This window comes from Suncus etruscus, chromosome 2 (genome assembly GCF_024139225.1).
Source record: "Suncus etruscus isolate mSunEtr1 chromosome 2, mSunEtr1.pri.cur, whole genome shotgun sequence".
Classification (NCBI taxonomy): domain Eukaryota; kingdom Metazoa; phylum Chordata; class Mammalia; order Eulipotyphla; family Soricidae; genus Suncus; species Suncus etruscus.
In genome coordinates this window covers 103,736,062-103,750,711 of record NC_064849.1, presented here as the reverse complement: position 1 = coordinate 103,750,711, position 14,650 = coordinate 103,736,062, and the positions used below count along the sequence as shown (strand labels likewise).

At 41.0% G+C, this 14,650-nt stretch overlaps 1 protein-coding gene across 1 annotated transcript in view; it reads left to right on the top strand.

The window, feature by feature from the left end:
• Window positions 1-11,631: 11,631 nt before the first annotated feature.
• Window positions 11,632-14,650, top strand: part of TTC33 (tetratricopeptide repeat domain 33) — a 31,564-nt gene continuing 28,545 nt past the window's right edge. Inside the window, exon 1 of the mRNA XM_049767701.1 lies at window positions 11,632-11,744. The gene's annotated coding sequence lies outside the window, so the exon portion shown is untranslated. The remainder of the gene's footprint in view (window positions 11,745-14,650) is intronic.

Genomic DNA, 14,650 nt, shown 5'->3' with positions numbered 1-14,650 from the left:
ATCCGTCAGTATCGAATGTATACAAAATATTCTGGCCATCAGACTATGTATCTTTAAAATTCATTCAGTGCACAGAGAAGAACATCTTACATAAAAGTGTATAAATGCATAGATAGGACTTTTTCTCCAAAACCTTATTATGAACATTTTTCAAAACAGGAAAATTGAAAGGCTGCACGGTGATAACACGTTTATCTGTTACTTAACATTTTTAACTTATCACTTAACACTTTGATGTTAACATATTTGCTTTATATCAATATAAAGATAGGATATACTTAAACATATGTGTATATGTGCTTTTCCCCATGAGCCATTTGGACATTGCAAATTATTATCACTCAACACTTCAAGGATCTCTTAAATATTGTGGTTAAAATATAGTTCATTTCCTAATCTAATCATGATTATAATCATGATTTTTTTCAATTGCCCTTCAGATTTCTTTTTTGTTTGTCTGTTTTGGTTTTGAGGTCACACCTGATGACTCCTGGTTATGTGCTCAGAAATCACTCCTGGTTTGGGGGGGGCCTTATGGGACACCTGCGGATTGAACCTCGGTCTGTCCTAGGCTAGCGCAGGCAAGGCGCTTACAGCCTTACCGCCTGCACCACTGCTCTGGCCCCAGATTTTTTATATAACTGGTTATTCATACCATGACCTAATTGAAAGTGTACATGTCTCCATAGATATGACAAGAGTATTATTCTGATAATCTATGGCACCAAATCAGGTAATTCTTCTAAATGACCACTTTTGGTTTTTAATTACTTTTAAAAAATGGATTATGGGGGCCGGAGTGATAGACATTGTCGGGCATTTGCTTTGCACGCAGCCGACAAGGGTTACATCCCCAGCATCCCATATAGTCCTCGGAGCCTGCTAGTAGTGATTACTGAGCACATTGCTAGGAGTAATTTCTGAGTGCTGCTGAGTGTGGCACAAAAACAAAGCCAAAAATAACTGAATTATGGAAACTGTCTGAAGATGCTTGCCTTTTCTTTTCTTTCTTTTTTTTTTTTCCTTGGTTTTTGGGTCACACCCAGCAGCACTCAGGAGCCACTCCTGGCTCTATGCTCAGAAATTGCTCCTGGCAGGCTTGGGACCATATGGGATGCCAGGATTCGAACCACCGACTTTCTGCATGCAAGGCAAACAACTTATCTCCATGCTATCTCTCTGGCCCCAAGATGCTTAATTTTCTAAAATATCTGATTCACGTCAATATTTTTATGTTCTAGTCATAGCAAAAGTATAAATGAAGAAGAAACTTCACCTTAGGAAAAAAACTAATTTATGTGTGCTTATAAAAATACATAGTTATCACCCATAGCTACCTGATAACTTTTAACTTCAAGAATTTTAGTATTAATGATTTTTCACTTGTAAAAGATCTTTTTTTTCCTTTTTTCTTTTTAATAATGTGTTGTAGGATTGTTCTTGTGAGAGGTAGCAGTGAACACCTATGCAGCCAAAAGATATGCCACAGCAGCTTTCATAAACAGTTCTGTGTAGTTGTAAATTTGGCTCTGGAAATGTGCACTGAATTCAGAAAGAAGGCAATTCTTGTTTCTTTTTGTCCAGAGCCTCTTCTATTCAACATATAATTTGGAAGTTGTACAAAATAATAGGGATTACACTTAAATATAGGTTTAAAATCATTATAACTTGTATGTGGCCATCTGTTTTGGCAATATAAATTTCTCTTAAGGCTTTATAAATGCAGAATCATGTTCTTGATGTTAAGAACAGAAGACTGTATTTTTAAAGTTACAGTTTTTTGTATATGGAATTAAGACATCTTCGTTTCTATAAGCTGTTGTGGGGAGGGGGATGCAAGAGGAAGAATCAATTAAAATAGGACCTTCTAAAATTGTTAATTTTGTAAACTTTGCTTTAATTTTAAGTTATTGTGATTCCTTTTAGTTACTGAGTTTTATTTTGGAGATGTTTAAATATTGCACTTGTACAAATAGTATGATAAAATGCACAGACATATTGCAGTAAATTCTTTTTTTAAAGCTGGGATATTTGAAATGACAATTTTTGTTTAAGTATGTCAAGGTTGTATCAGAATTCTCTCGAATTTATTGTTGTTTGCAAATTCTTACTAATTGAAGATGTAATGGAGTCAATGAAAATGATTTTTATCTTTTTTTATTATCTTTTCAGCAATTTATATTTTTGGATTTTATGCAACCATATTTTTACTTTGTCTTGACAACTGAAAGATGTATAAGGACTTTTGCAAGAAAAGTACTGTATAAATAGTTTTAAATATAACAGATTTTACTAATATGTAAACAATTTGCCATTCAAATAAATGATTTCTCATTGGGAAGAACTTTTCTATCAGGTTGGGGGATATGAGAGCTTAATATATCATATCTAATTTAAAATAATTTCACTGAAATAAACTCCATTGCTTTTATTTTTTATTATATTTTCTCTTGAGATGCTTTTGTAGTTTTTCAGAGTTTTAAATGGTTTTATACTCTATGTCTTACCCTCATTCCTCCCTCCTGCCGTTTTTGACTTGATAAGATTCACAGCCAGGTAATGTGTGGTAGACTGTGGATAGATGTACAACTTCATTCACCTTTGAGGTGACAGGACAAAAAATTGTCTTGATTTCTTTTTCTGCTTAATTTCTTCCATCTCCCTCTCCACAACAGAAATCTCATTTTCACTGTGTGTTCCAATAAAATGAATGAAATTCCACATACAGTCTAACTGTATATTGGTAATAAGGTAAGAAATTCATTTTTGTGGTACATTATTTGAGATGCATACATGTATGTTTTGATTGGAGTATAAGCAATTTCAAATATCTTGATTTAGAAAATGGATAATAAAGAAAATATCATTTTTCATGGTACAGTGTGTGAACTTTTTTTAAGCCTTTGGGAAAACTAAATTGAAAAAAAGCACCTATTTGTAGCTGGCGATTTGTGCACCTTTCCTTTGTAAAACTGAGAAACATAAAATATAGTACTTGGCATACATGGATAGCTCTTTTGCTTTGTATACAGCCAACCCATGTTTTATCTCCAGCATCCCATATGGTCTCCTGAGTACCACCAAGAGAAATACTTGAGTACAAAGAGCCAGGAATAATCCCCAAGTAGCTCCAGCTGAGACCCAATAAACCAAACACCAAAGAATAAAAGAAATAGTGCTTGAACAAATTTTAGCAGTCAGATATTGTAATATTTTTGTTTTGTTTTAGGGTCATATCTGGTGGTGCTCATGGCTTACTCTTGGCTCTCCACCAGAGATCATTCCTGACTCAGTCTCAGGGAGTGATTATATGGGGTGCCAGAGATTGAACTTGAGCTGCAAGCGGTTCAAGTGCATTGCCCACTGTACTCTCTGGTCCCTGAAACATTGTTTTGTGTGTGTGTGTGTGTGTGTGTGTGTGTGTGTGTGTGTGTGTGTGTGTGTGTGTGTGTGTGTGTGTGAAAGAGAGAGAGAGAGAGAGAGAGAGAGAGAGAGAGAGAGAGAGAGAGAGAGAGAGAGAGAGAGAGATATTTTTTTGGGGAGCGGTCATACCCGGCAGCCCTCGGGTTACTCCTAGCTTTATTCTCAGATATCACTCCTGGTAGGCTCGGGGGACCATATGGGATGCCTGGATTCGAACCACCATTCTTCTGCATGTAAGGCAAATGCCCTACCTCCATGCTATCTCTCTAGCCCCTGTGTGAGTCATTTTAATTAGTTGGGATGTCATCTAAATACCAACCATCTGAACAGTATATTAAGATCTATATAATAAAAACAAAGCATTTACTCTTTATCCCTGGGCTAGATTTAATTTAGAATTCACTGAGCATTGTCTTTAATCCTCTATGGCAACGCTAGGCAATTCTTGTGTTAGATTATTGGTACACTATCTCTTTAAAATAGCTTGATAATATCAACAAAAGCAAATAGTACTAAAGAGTTATAAAGGTTACACAGCATGGTAGGAAACTTCTAAATTTCACTGGGTATTTATTCATACAGTACAAAGTTGAACAAGACATTCTCTTTGAAAAAAATCAACATTTATTGAACTGTTTTAGTTCTAGTGAACAAATAGTTCTATTTATTACAGAATGACAATAAATGTTACTTGATCAATATAGAGGAATTCTAGCAACTTGGAAGATGATTGGCTTTCTATAAACAGCATAGGAGGGGCCGGAGAGATAGCATGGAGGTAAGGCGTTTGCTTTTCATGCAGAAGGTCATCGGTTCAAATCCTGGCATCCCTTATGGTCCCCCGTGCCTGCCAGGAGCAGTTTCTGAGCATGGAGCCAGGAGAAACCCCTGAGCACTGCCGGGTGTGACCCCCCCCCAAAAAAAAAAAAACAGCATAGGCAATGAAAAGAGGTGTACCAAGATCATAGACCAAAGTAAGTTGGGAAGTTGTGCCCTAAAGTGTGAAAACTGAAGTATAAACACTAGTGGTAAGCAAAATCAGGCAGAGAAATAAGAAAGGACAAATACCTAATGAGCTTAGAGACAAAACAAGAAAATAATATAGGAGTGACAAACCCATGGCCTCAGTTTACAAAATTCAGGATCCCCAAGCAACATAGTTAGAGGTGTGGGCCATGACAGGATGGGGCCACAGGTGACATGGACAGTAATGGAGGGTCTTGGACACTTGGGTAGTGGTGTGGATTGCAGAATCTTTGCCCATCAATCAACTTACTTGTGTTACCAATATTGTAACCATGTTACCTAAACCAGTAGTTGGCAAACCTTGGCTCGCGGCTCTTTACACTTTTTTTTTTTTTTTTTTTTTGGTTTTTGGGCCACACCCGGTGACGCTCAGGGGTTACTCCTGGCTCTGCGCTCAGAAGTCGCTCCTGGCTTGGGGGAACCATCTGGGACACAGCGGGATCCAACCGCCGTCCGTCCTAGGCTAGCACAGGCAAGGCAGAAACCTTACCTCTAGCGTCACCGCGCCGGCCCCCGCTCTTTACACTTTTAATGTGGCTCTTCTGTGTGCCGGTTGCAGGCAGCCGCTCCAGGAGTCAGGACTCTGCTCCTAGCCTCTGTCAGTGCACGCCCTGTTTGCAGCCCGGCTCCAAGAGTGTAAGATGATACCCAGTATCAACCCTAAACAAAGGTGTTCTACCAACGTCATCCTTTCTTAAACCTCTTCCTTTGATATGTAAAAGTCCACTGAATATGTATTTTAGTCTCTCTCTCTTGACCTGAAGCCTCCTGCTATTGGGAATTGGTTTTAATAAAGAGGTGTTCTAACTTTTTGGGCTCTAGGTAGAGAGTACAAGGTAAAAGGCCATGGACTCCATGATCATCCTTTCCTGGCTAGCTTGGTTTATTATTTCTTTCTTGCTACCCTGCTTCTTCAGACCAGGTTGGGTGGGGTTTAGAAATACAGTGCCTGGAATGATCTTAAAACACATATTTTATTTTGCACAAGAGTGGGCATGTTCCATGCAGGGATTCTCAACCCAGAGTTCTTTTTTTTTCTGTGGATTCTTATGTTCAGAGTACTCATGATTAAAGTTGTGAGCTAATGCCCTTAAATGCTGTTTTTCATATTGATTATGACGTTCTGCATAATATAAGTGGCAGTCAGAAATTTTTTGCAATAGTGGAAACATTTCAATATCTCCTCAGCATCTCAGAATCAGATTCTTTTTTGAACACATCCATCTTATGTCTCACTGTAAAAACTACTTGTGAAATTCCCCTGCAGAGAAATAATAAATTCATAGAGAAAATGAACAATGTCTGCCAAATACACAAGCTTAGCTATCCATTCCTTGTCCAACTGGGGCTGTACAAAGTCAGAGTTCTGCTCTCACAGGAACTGCACTACTTCTTCCCTCTTGCCAACAAGGCGAGAGAGCACCCTTCCTCTGAACAGCCACTTCACTTCTTCATGGAGAAGATGCTAATAGTGGGCATCCATATTCTCACCCAGGGTGGTGAATAGCCTGGATTTGATCACAATTGTGAATTTTACAAATTATCTTTACTGTGTCATCTGTCACAGTTTAGTTCAGCAGGGAGTTTTTTTGAATACAGTCTATCATACAATGAGTGGATACAATGTACTGGTGTGCAACTTCTGTTTCTTGTGACTACACAAAAACACTGAGCCATGCACAGTGCATCATCTGTACATACATCAGCACATCAGATTATTATTCTGAGTGAAATGAGTCAGAAGGAGAGAACAATCATTTGTGGCATATAAGAATAATAAATGGCAATATGGTAATAATATCTAGAGAAAATAGGGATAAGGGACAAGAGGACCAATCCATGATAGGAAGCTTGCCATAAAAAGTGGTGAGTTCAGTTAGAATAGAGAAAGGTACATTATGACATTGATAGTTGGAACTTACCACTCTGGACAAGAACTGGATGCTGAAAATGGATAAGTGGCATGCATGGTACCCTTTAATTAACAACATTGCAAACCACGGTGTCATAAAGGAAATTTTGCAAACCTCAGTGTCATAAAGGAAAAGAGAGATAGAGAGAAAAAAGCAAAATGCCTGCCCATGACATACGCAGAGGAGAATGAAGGGGAAGAAAACAAGGGACATTGGTGGTGGGGAAAGTGCACTGGTGAAGGGTGGTGTACATTCTATGATTGAAACGCAAGTATGAATAATTTTGTAACAAATACACTTAAATAAAAAATTATTTTTATATTGTTTCAGGCACTCTATCATAATTTCTTTAGGATATGATATCATATGCCTTTAAAAGTGCCGTTTTTGTTTTTGTGTGTATTTTAGTTTGGTTTCTTGCAGCACACACTAAAGTGTCAATAGATTTCTTTTTCCTTTCAGTGAAATCACTACTTTTCTTTGGAACACTGTTCTTGCTTTTAAAGATTGTTAAAAAAGGTTTTTCTCTTTTACCTGTTTCATCTCCATATTGTAGGGTTTCAAATTTTTAGCATATTTTGGTTATCAAGAGGAAACGTTTTGAAATGTTTTGCTTCCTTATTATCAGAAATCAAAGCATTTTTCCTCGAGAAGGGTGTTCACTATCCAGAATTAACAAACGATCAGTGGATTCAAAAACTGTATTTCATGGTGGATGTTACTTTACATCTAAATCAGCTTAATCATAAACTACAGGGGAAAGGAAACACAATTTTTTTGATGTTAGAAGAAGAAGTTATTTTGTTTGAAAACAAATTATCTGCTTTTGCTCAAGATTTTTTTTTTTTTTTTTTTTTTTGGTTTTTGGGCCACACCTGGTGATGCTCAGGGGTTACTCCTGGCTATGCGCTCAGAAGTTGCTCCTGGCTTGGGGGACCATATGGGACACCGGGGGATCTAACCGCGGTCCATCCAAGGCTAGCACAGGCAAGGCAGGCACCTTACCTCTAGCGCCACCGCCCGGCCCCTTTGCTCAAGATTTTGACAGAGAAACTTTGATTCACTTTCCCAGCCTGTTGAAACATCGCCAAGAAAATAATTCTGATATTGACATTACCTATTTTAAAACAGCACTTTTAAATATGAGGGAAGCTTTTCTCAAGAGGTTTCAGGAGTTCAGAAACAGCAAAGCGACCTTGGCCTTTGTTAAAAAGAAAACCTCTGGATGCCACTGTAACAGAATTGAATTTTTCTCCCTTTAAAATGGACACCGGCAACTTTGAAATGCAATTGCTGGGTTTAAAAAACAAAGAACTGTGGAGCTCGAAATTTGAATGTCTTTGTGCTAATTTAGAAAGATTGGAGAAACAAATGTGAACTTAGTTTACAGCACAAGTGGTCTACTGGAGACCCGGAGAAGGAAGATATGTTTATTTTTAACACCTGGAATTGTATTCCTGACTCATAATCAACTAAAAAAGCCAGTGTTTGCTGTTCTTTCCTTGTTCGGGTCTACATATTTATGTGAACTATCATTTTCTTTTTTTTTTTTTTTTTTTGGTTTTTGGGCCACACCCAGTAACGCTCAGGGGTTACTCCTGGCTCAGAAGTTGCTCCTGGCTTGGGGGACCATATGGGACACCGGAGGATCGAACCGCGGTCCGTCCAAGGCTAGCGCAGGCAAGGCAGGCACCTTACCTTTAGCGCCACCGCCCGGCCCCTGAACTATCATTTTCAAGCATGAATCTTATCAAGAGTAAATTGAGGGCCCGGAGAGATAGCACAGCGGTGTTTGCCTTGCAAGCAGCCGATCCAGAACCTAAGGTGGTTGGTTCGAATCCCGGTGTCCCATATGGTCCCCCGTGCCTGCCAGGAGCGATTTCTGAGCAGACAGCCAGGAATAACCCCTGAGCAATGCCGGGTGTGGCCCAAAAACCAAAAAAAAAAAAAAAAAAAAAGAGTAAATTGAGAAATCATTTCATCGATGGAATCTGGAATCGTGCCTAAAATTTAAAACAACATACAAGCCTGACTTAAACTATCGAGGAAATGTAAGGCCAATGTTCACATTAGTGTTTGTGACTTTGTCAGTCATTGTCAGGATGTAATTTTCTCTACATTGTAAGGCAAATTTTATGAAATTTAACGTCAATAAATATTGTTCTAAAGTTTTTGTTTTATTAGTTGTATTATTTGTATCCTCTTGACCTATGTGGATACTTGCATGCAGAATATTCTCAATAAAAATTTATTGAAACTAAAAACAGTGTACCATCCTATGTATTTTCGGTTTTAAAAATGTGGCTCTCAAAATAAATTTCAATCGTAGTTTTGGCAAGATTTGGCTCAGTTGTAAAAAAAAGGTTGCCCACTACTGACCTAAACTATAATAAATTTTCAAAAAGTCAAATGTTAAAAAAACTATGGATGTTGGGAGTAGGGCCTCATTGGAGATTGTCCTGCTGTCTGGCTATTTGCCAGTGGTTCTAAGTCAAAAGTTGTATTCAGGAAAATGTTGTGTGTCAGTTTATAACTCAGTCTGTAAGTTTTTACTTGAGACTTCATGCTTCAATATACAGAAATTCTTTTTGAGTATTTACAGTTGTTTATATAAATATATAATAATATATATTGGTCTTGACACTGCTAGTGGTCAAGGCTTACCCCTGTCTGCACTCATGATCACCCCTATCGGGGGTCTGGGAATCAAATGGGGTGCTGGGGATTGAACCCAGGTTAGCAGCATCCAAGGCTTTATTGCTGCACCATGTTCATGGTACTTCACTGGTTATTTTATTTTTATTATAATTACTAATTTGTTTTCTTGGATCAAACCTTTCTCTGCTCAGAATTTGTTCCTGGCTTTATGCTCAGGGATCACTATTTGTGGTATTTGGGGGACTCGATGAGGTGCTAGATATCCAACCTTTGTGGACTGCTTGCAAAGCTTAGTTACTGTACGTTTAGACCACTCATTGGTCAGTTTACTTATTTATTCTTGAGGATTTCCCCCCTGCCCTGCCCTTGTTTGGAGGAATTATAGGTTGCCTTAGAGATGCTTAGGTGCTTAGGGGTGGTTACTCCATATTTTTTTTTTTTTTTCGGGCCACACCCATTTGATGCTCAGGAGTTACTCCTGGCTAAGCGCTCAGAAATTGCCCCTAGCTTGGGGGGACCATATGGGACGCCAGGGGATCGAACAGCAGTCCTTTCCTTGGCTAGCACTTGGAAGGTAGACACCTTACCTCTAGCGCCACCTCAATGGCCCCTGGGGTGGTTACTCCTAGCTTTGTACTCAGGTATTCCTCTTGGGGCTGCATGGGTGACCATGTAGTGTGCCAGTGGTGGAACCACAGTCTGCTGCATGCAGACAAATGCCCTATTTGTTGTTGCTCCGGCCTACATTGGTCATTTTACTTACTTATTTTGGGTTTTGGATTCATATCTGATGGTACTCATGGATTACTCCTGGCTCTGCACCTGGAAACTACTCCTGGTGGGGTAGGGGTGTACCATATAGAATGATGTGGAGGATCCAACTCCAACTTGCCATTTTCAAGGCATATGCTCTTATCTATCCTTTGATAGGTGCCAGCAGTTTTGTCCACCTGCACTTTCCCGCAGTCAGTGATTACAGACATGTTTGTAGGTGGGTTTCAGTCAAAAAAGCACATCAGTGCAACCTTACTGCCACCAATGCCCCCTAACTCCATCCTCCCCCACCCGCCTGCCTGTTTTCCAGACCACCCTTATCTCTATTGTCTCTGGGTATTATTACCAAACTGTCTTTTTTTTTTTTTTTTTTTTTTTTGTGGTTTTTGGGTCACACCCGGCAGTGCTCAGGGGTTACTCCTGGCTCCATGCTCAGAAATTGCTCCTGGCAGGCACAGGGGACCATATGGGACGCCGGGATTCGAACCGATGACCTTCTGCATGAAAGGCAAACACCTTACCTCCATGCTATCTCTCCGGCCCCCACTGTCTTTTTTTTTTTAATTTAGACTATATGTGTCTATCTCTCACCCTCTGATTTATTTCACTCAGCATAATAGTTTCCATGCCATCCATGAATAGGAAAATCTCACGACCTCGTCTCTTTTGACAGCTACATAGTATTCCATCGTGTATATGTACCACAGTTTCTTTAGCCACTCGTCTGTTGTTGGGCATCTGGGTTGTTTCCAGATTCTGGATATTGTAAATAGCACTGCAATGATGCTGAAAGCGTGTTATTGAGCCTCAGTGGCCTGAAGATCAGCCTTTTCAGAATCATTGGTATGTATTAGTGGTTCTCAATGTGCAGGGGTGAGGGAGCCAGATTATCTTCCAGGGACATTTTAGCAGCGTCTAGGGACATGTCTGATTGTCACCAGTGGGGATGGTGACCATAGCTGCTGCTGACATTTAGGAGGTAGTGCCCAGAGAGGCTGCTAACCGCTTTGGAGAGCCCTTGGTGAATCACCCAGTTCCCAGTACTCGACAATGCCTGCTATATAGATGGAGTTCCTATACACAAAACAGCTATGCACATTTGTTAAAAAGCTTCATTTCGTTTCCTAAACGTTCGCCTGAATTACAGTTTCCTGCCTAACCACTTTATTAGTTATTTAGGTTTTTGGACTGTACCCGGCGGCGGCGCTCAAGGGTTATTCCTGGCTCTGTGCTCAGAAATTGCCCATTGCAGGCTCTGGAGATCTTATGGGATGCTGGGAATCGAACGCAGAACGATTGCGTGCAAGGCAAAAATGCCCTACCGCTGTGCTGTCGCTCCGGCCCCTTTCTTTTATTTTTAAATTGAATTAATTTTCATTAATAACTTTTTTTAGTGATTAGAATCTCAGCTACCAAAATGTTCTCTTCTGGGCCCAATTAATTAAAGTCACTTCTGGGCAAAGCTTTCCTGAATTCCCAGCTTTGAACTCATATCCCATAGGTTTGCGTTAACGTTCCTGGGAAATCAAGGCCGCAACTAGCTGTCAATTCCTTTAAGCACCGAACTGTAATTAACGAGAGGACCGGATGAGTGGTAATTTACAAGAAGACAGACTGGCTGGGCGTCTCACAGCGCTTTCGCAGCCGCAGTTTTTTGGCCCGCTGCGGGCGGCGGACTACAAATCCCAGAGAGCAATGCGCACGCAAGGAACTTCTGGGACTTGTAGTCCAGAGACTCCAAAGAAAAGTTCTGAGAAGTCACTTATTTGCCGGCTCTATGGCAGAAAGGTCGGAGGTCGAGAAAGAACTTCCGCTTCCGGTGGTCAAAGGGCACAAGGAATGTAAACACGGGACCCGAGTATCAGGTTTACCGGGGATCGGGTTGACCGGGACGAGCGCCGGGAGCCGGAGAAAAAAGCGGAGACGAGGCGACTGGGTGTCGGAATTGGGGTGAGGGTGAGAAAGAGGCTCCAGGGGTCGGAGGCAGAGCCGGGAGGCTAAGGCCGGCGTCTGGGGCCTAGCACGCCCGGGTGGGTGCGGGGGTCGGGCCCTCCCTCCCTACACCGGCCCGGAGTGCGGCTTTGACCTTGCGGCGGGCGGAGATCGGCCCCGGGGGACGCTGAGGCGTGATCCTCTGGCTTCAGTCTCGCGGGGCCGTTTTTGCTTGTTTTGTTTTGTCGCTTCTTGAACCCCCGGCCCCCGAAGGTCTGTGTGCCCCGCAGGGTGTCCTTGTGCTTCTCCCCATCGGGCCCGAGCGGTTTGCTCCATCCTCGCTCTCTGGATCAGGCGACAGTCGCGGGGTACCCCTGGTCCCCGTGGGATTCCGAACGCTCCGTGCAGAATTCCCGGGGCGTTCGTCCGCCAGACTTCGGTGGAAAATGGATTCGCGTGGGTTCCGTCGGTTTAACACGACAGACACCCCCTGTGCTTCCTTTCGTGCCCGGGCAAGGGACATGCCCCGGCTAGGATGTTACAGGTGTCGCTGAGTTTAGGGTCACCGCCCTTTTCTTTTTTCACTTGTGAACCCTGCTTGGCGCAGCAGCCAACGTGCAATCCATGGGCTAGGGAGACTGGACTTGGCATATTAGGCTGTTTTTTTTTTTTTTTTTTTTTTTTACCCCCGAGGGTCTTTGCATCGTCTGGTTCAATAACTCGAGCTCCTTTATGTTTGCAAATTGTAAACTGACAGTTTCCCGGAAGCGCTCTTGCTGCTTGCTTCTCTGACATCACCGCATCTCTGGGCCCTAGGATTGACACCGCAACAGTGATGCATAGGCCACTGAGAAGGAAATAGCATGCTACCATCCTTTAGGAATTAGTTCTTGCATTTTAGCTGAAGCGATTTGTGTGATCCCTTGCATCTTTTCTCAGCCTTTTTGATTTACTTCTATTTTTCACCATGTCCGCTTCAGGTTTCGTCTCAGTTGCTCACATCCACTTTTCCTCCCTTACTTCCAGTGTATAGCATATCTTTTCTTTATTTTTCTTTTGTGCTCAGGGGTTACTCTTGGCTCTGCCTTCAGGAATTACTCCTGGTGGAACTCGGGGGATCATTTGGAATACCAGGGATCAATCTGGGTCAGCCATGTGCAAGTTAAACGTTCTGTCCTCTGTACTGTTGCTCAGACCAACACATCTAATTTCTTTTGCGAAATCTGAAGGTTTATTTTTTTCTCCTGTAGAAGGGGATGGTTATTTTTTATTTTCTCTACTCATCATTACTGGACTCGCCAGTACTTCTCATTCAGTATTATTTTTTTCCGATAGGAATGTATTCTTGTCCTCTCAAAAGCTAAATCTGTGACTTGTTAGAGCTGTTACGCTTTCCTTTTATTTTTTTTTAAATTGAAATACCATTTACACTGTGTGAATCTATACTTGTCTTAGGGGTACTGTGCCTTTCTCCACAACAGTACATCTGATTCTAACTTCTAACCCATTCCCCCCTCCCCCCACCTTAATGCTGTGGTCAAAGTCAAAGGGTTTGCTTTCAATGGTCTTTTATGTTCTACTTTTAGAATCCCCTGTTGTCCTTACCCTATATCCTGGGATCCCCAGAACATTTCTGAAGTCATTTGGGGAGGAAAATGAAGGCAGCTCCCCCAGATCAGCAGTGTGCATGACAGTAATGCATGGTGGAAGAAATATCTGGCTCTTTCACCTCTATTTGTCCTTCATTACATTTATTTCAAGGGCTTTGGATTGGAGTCTAGGGTTGTGAGTAATGGGAATATGAATGACCTTTAATTTAAAAATAATCCATCTGGACTTATCCTTTTCCTTTTCTCCCCACCCTAATTTCTAATTATAAAACCTGACCATTAATTGTAATGTAATGTGCCTTTAGTAGACATAACCAGGATTCCTTTTGTGTTAATAAAGTTCTCACATTACCTAGTAGTGCCCACTGCTGACGTAAAACGAGCTTACTTTGGAAACTGGAAGTGAGAAACCGTAATCATTTTTCTTCTCACTTTAGAGACAGTTGTAAATAGAAGATTTCTACCTTTGTTGACTTAGCTTGATATCTGGCAGGAATTACATAGAGCTCCCAACTTGGCTTATCTGAAGTTTATGTGAACTTCTTTTCCTTAGTAGATACACATCAGTTTTTAGCCTTAGTGCCTCTAGTATCATCTCCAAACACAGGAAACTCATTTTTCTGCATTATCATTGTCTTCAATAGTTTATCTAGATGTAATTCTATAATTCAACTTGTCAATTATTTGTCTAAACATTCCTAAAATTTTAGCTCCTGTGGAAAGCATGTGGCTAGTCTATATTAGCCTGTACATTTAAAAATTATTTTTAAAATTTTGGTTTGGAATCACATCTAGCAATGCTCTGGAGACCATGCAATGCTAGAGGCTTCAGCCTGAGAGGTGAGACAGTGGTGAGAAGAGGAATTTACCTTACATGGAGCCTACCCTTATTCAATCCCCAGTACCCTGTATGGTTCTAAGAGCACCCCCAGGGTAATTCCTCAGCTTAGCTAGGATCATTGCCAGGTGTAGTGCATTCATACATGTGCCTGGTTTCTCATGAACACACACATACATACACATATACACACACCTTTACACCTACATCTGTATGCACCTGGTTTCTCATGAACACACATAGACCTGTGTGCATACACTACACATACACATACACACACACAAACACACAACACACACCCTTTACACCTACACCTGTATGTACCTGTTGTCTCACATGTAAAAAACTAAGCTTTACCATATCTCTCCAGCCCTGTAAATTTACCTAAAATGAAGTTTAAAAATCTATTTTAGGGGTGGAGTGGTGGCGTGGAGTAGTAAGGCGTCTGTCTGCCTTGTCCATGCTAGCCTATGATG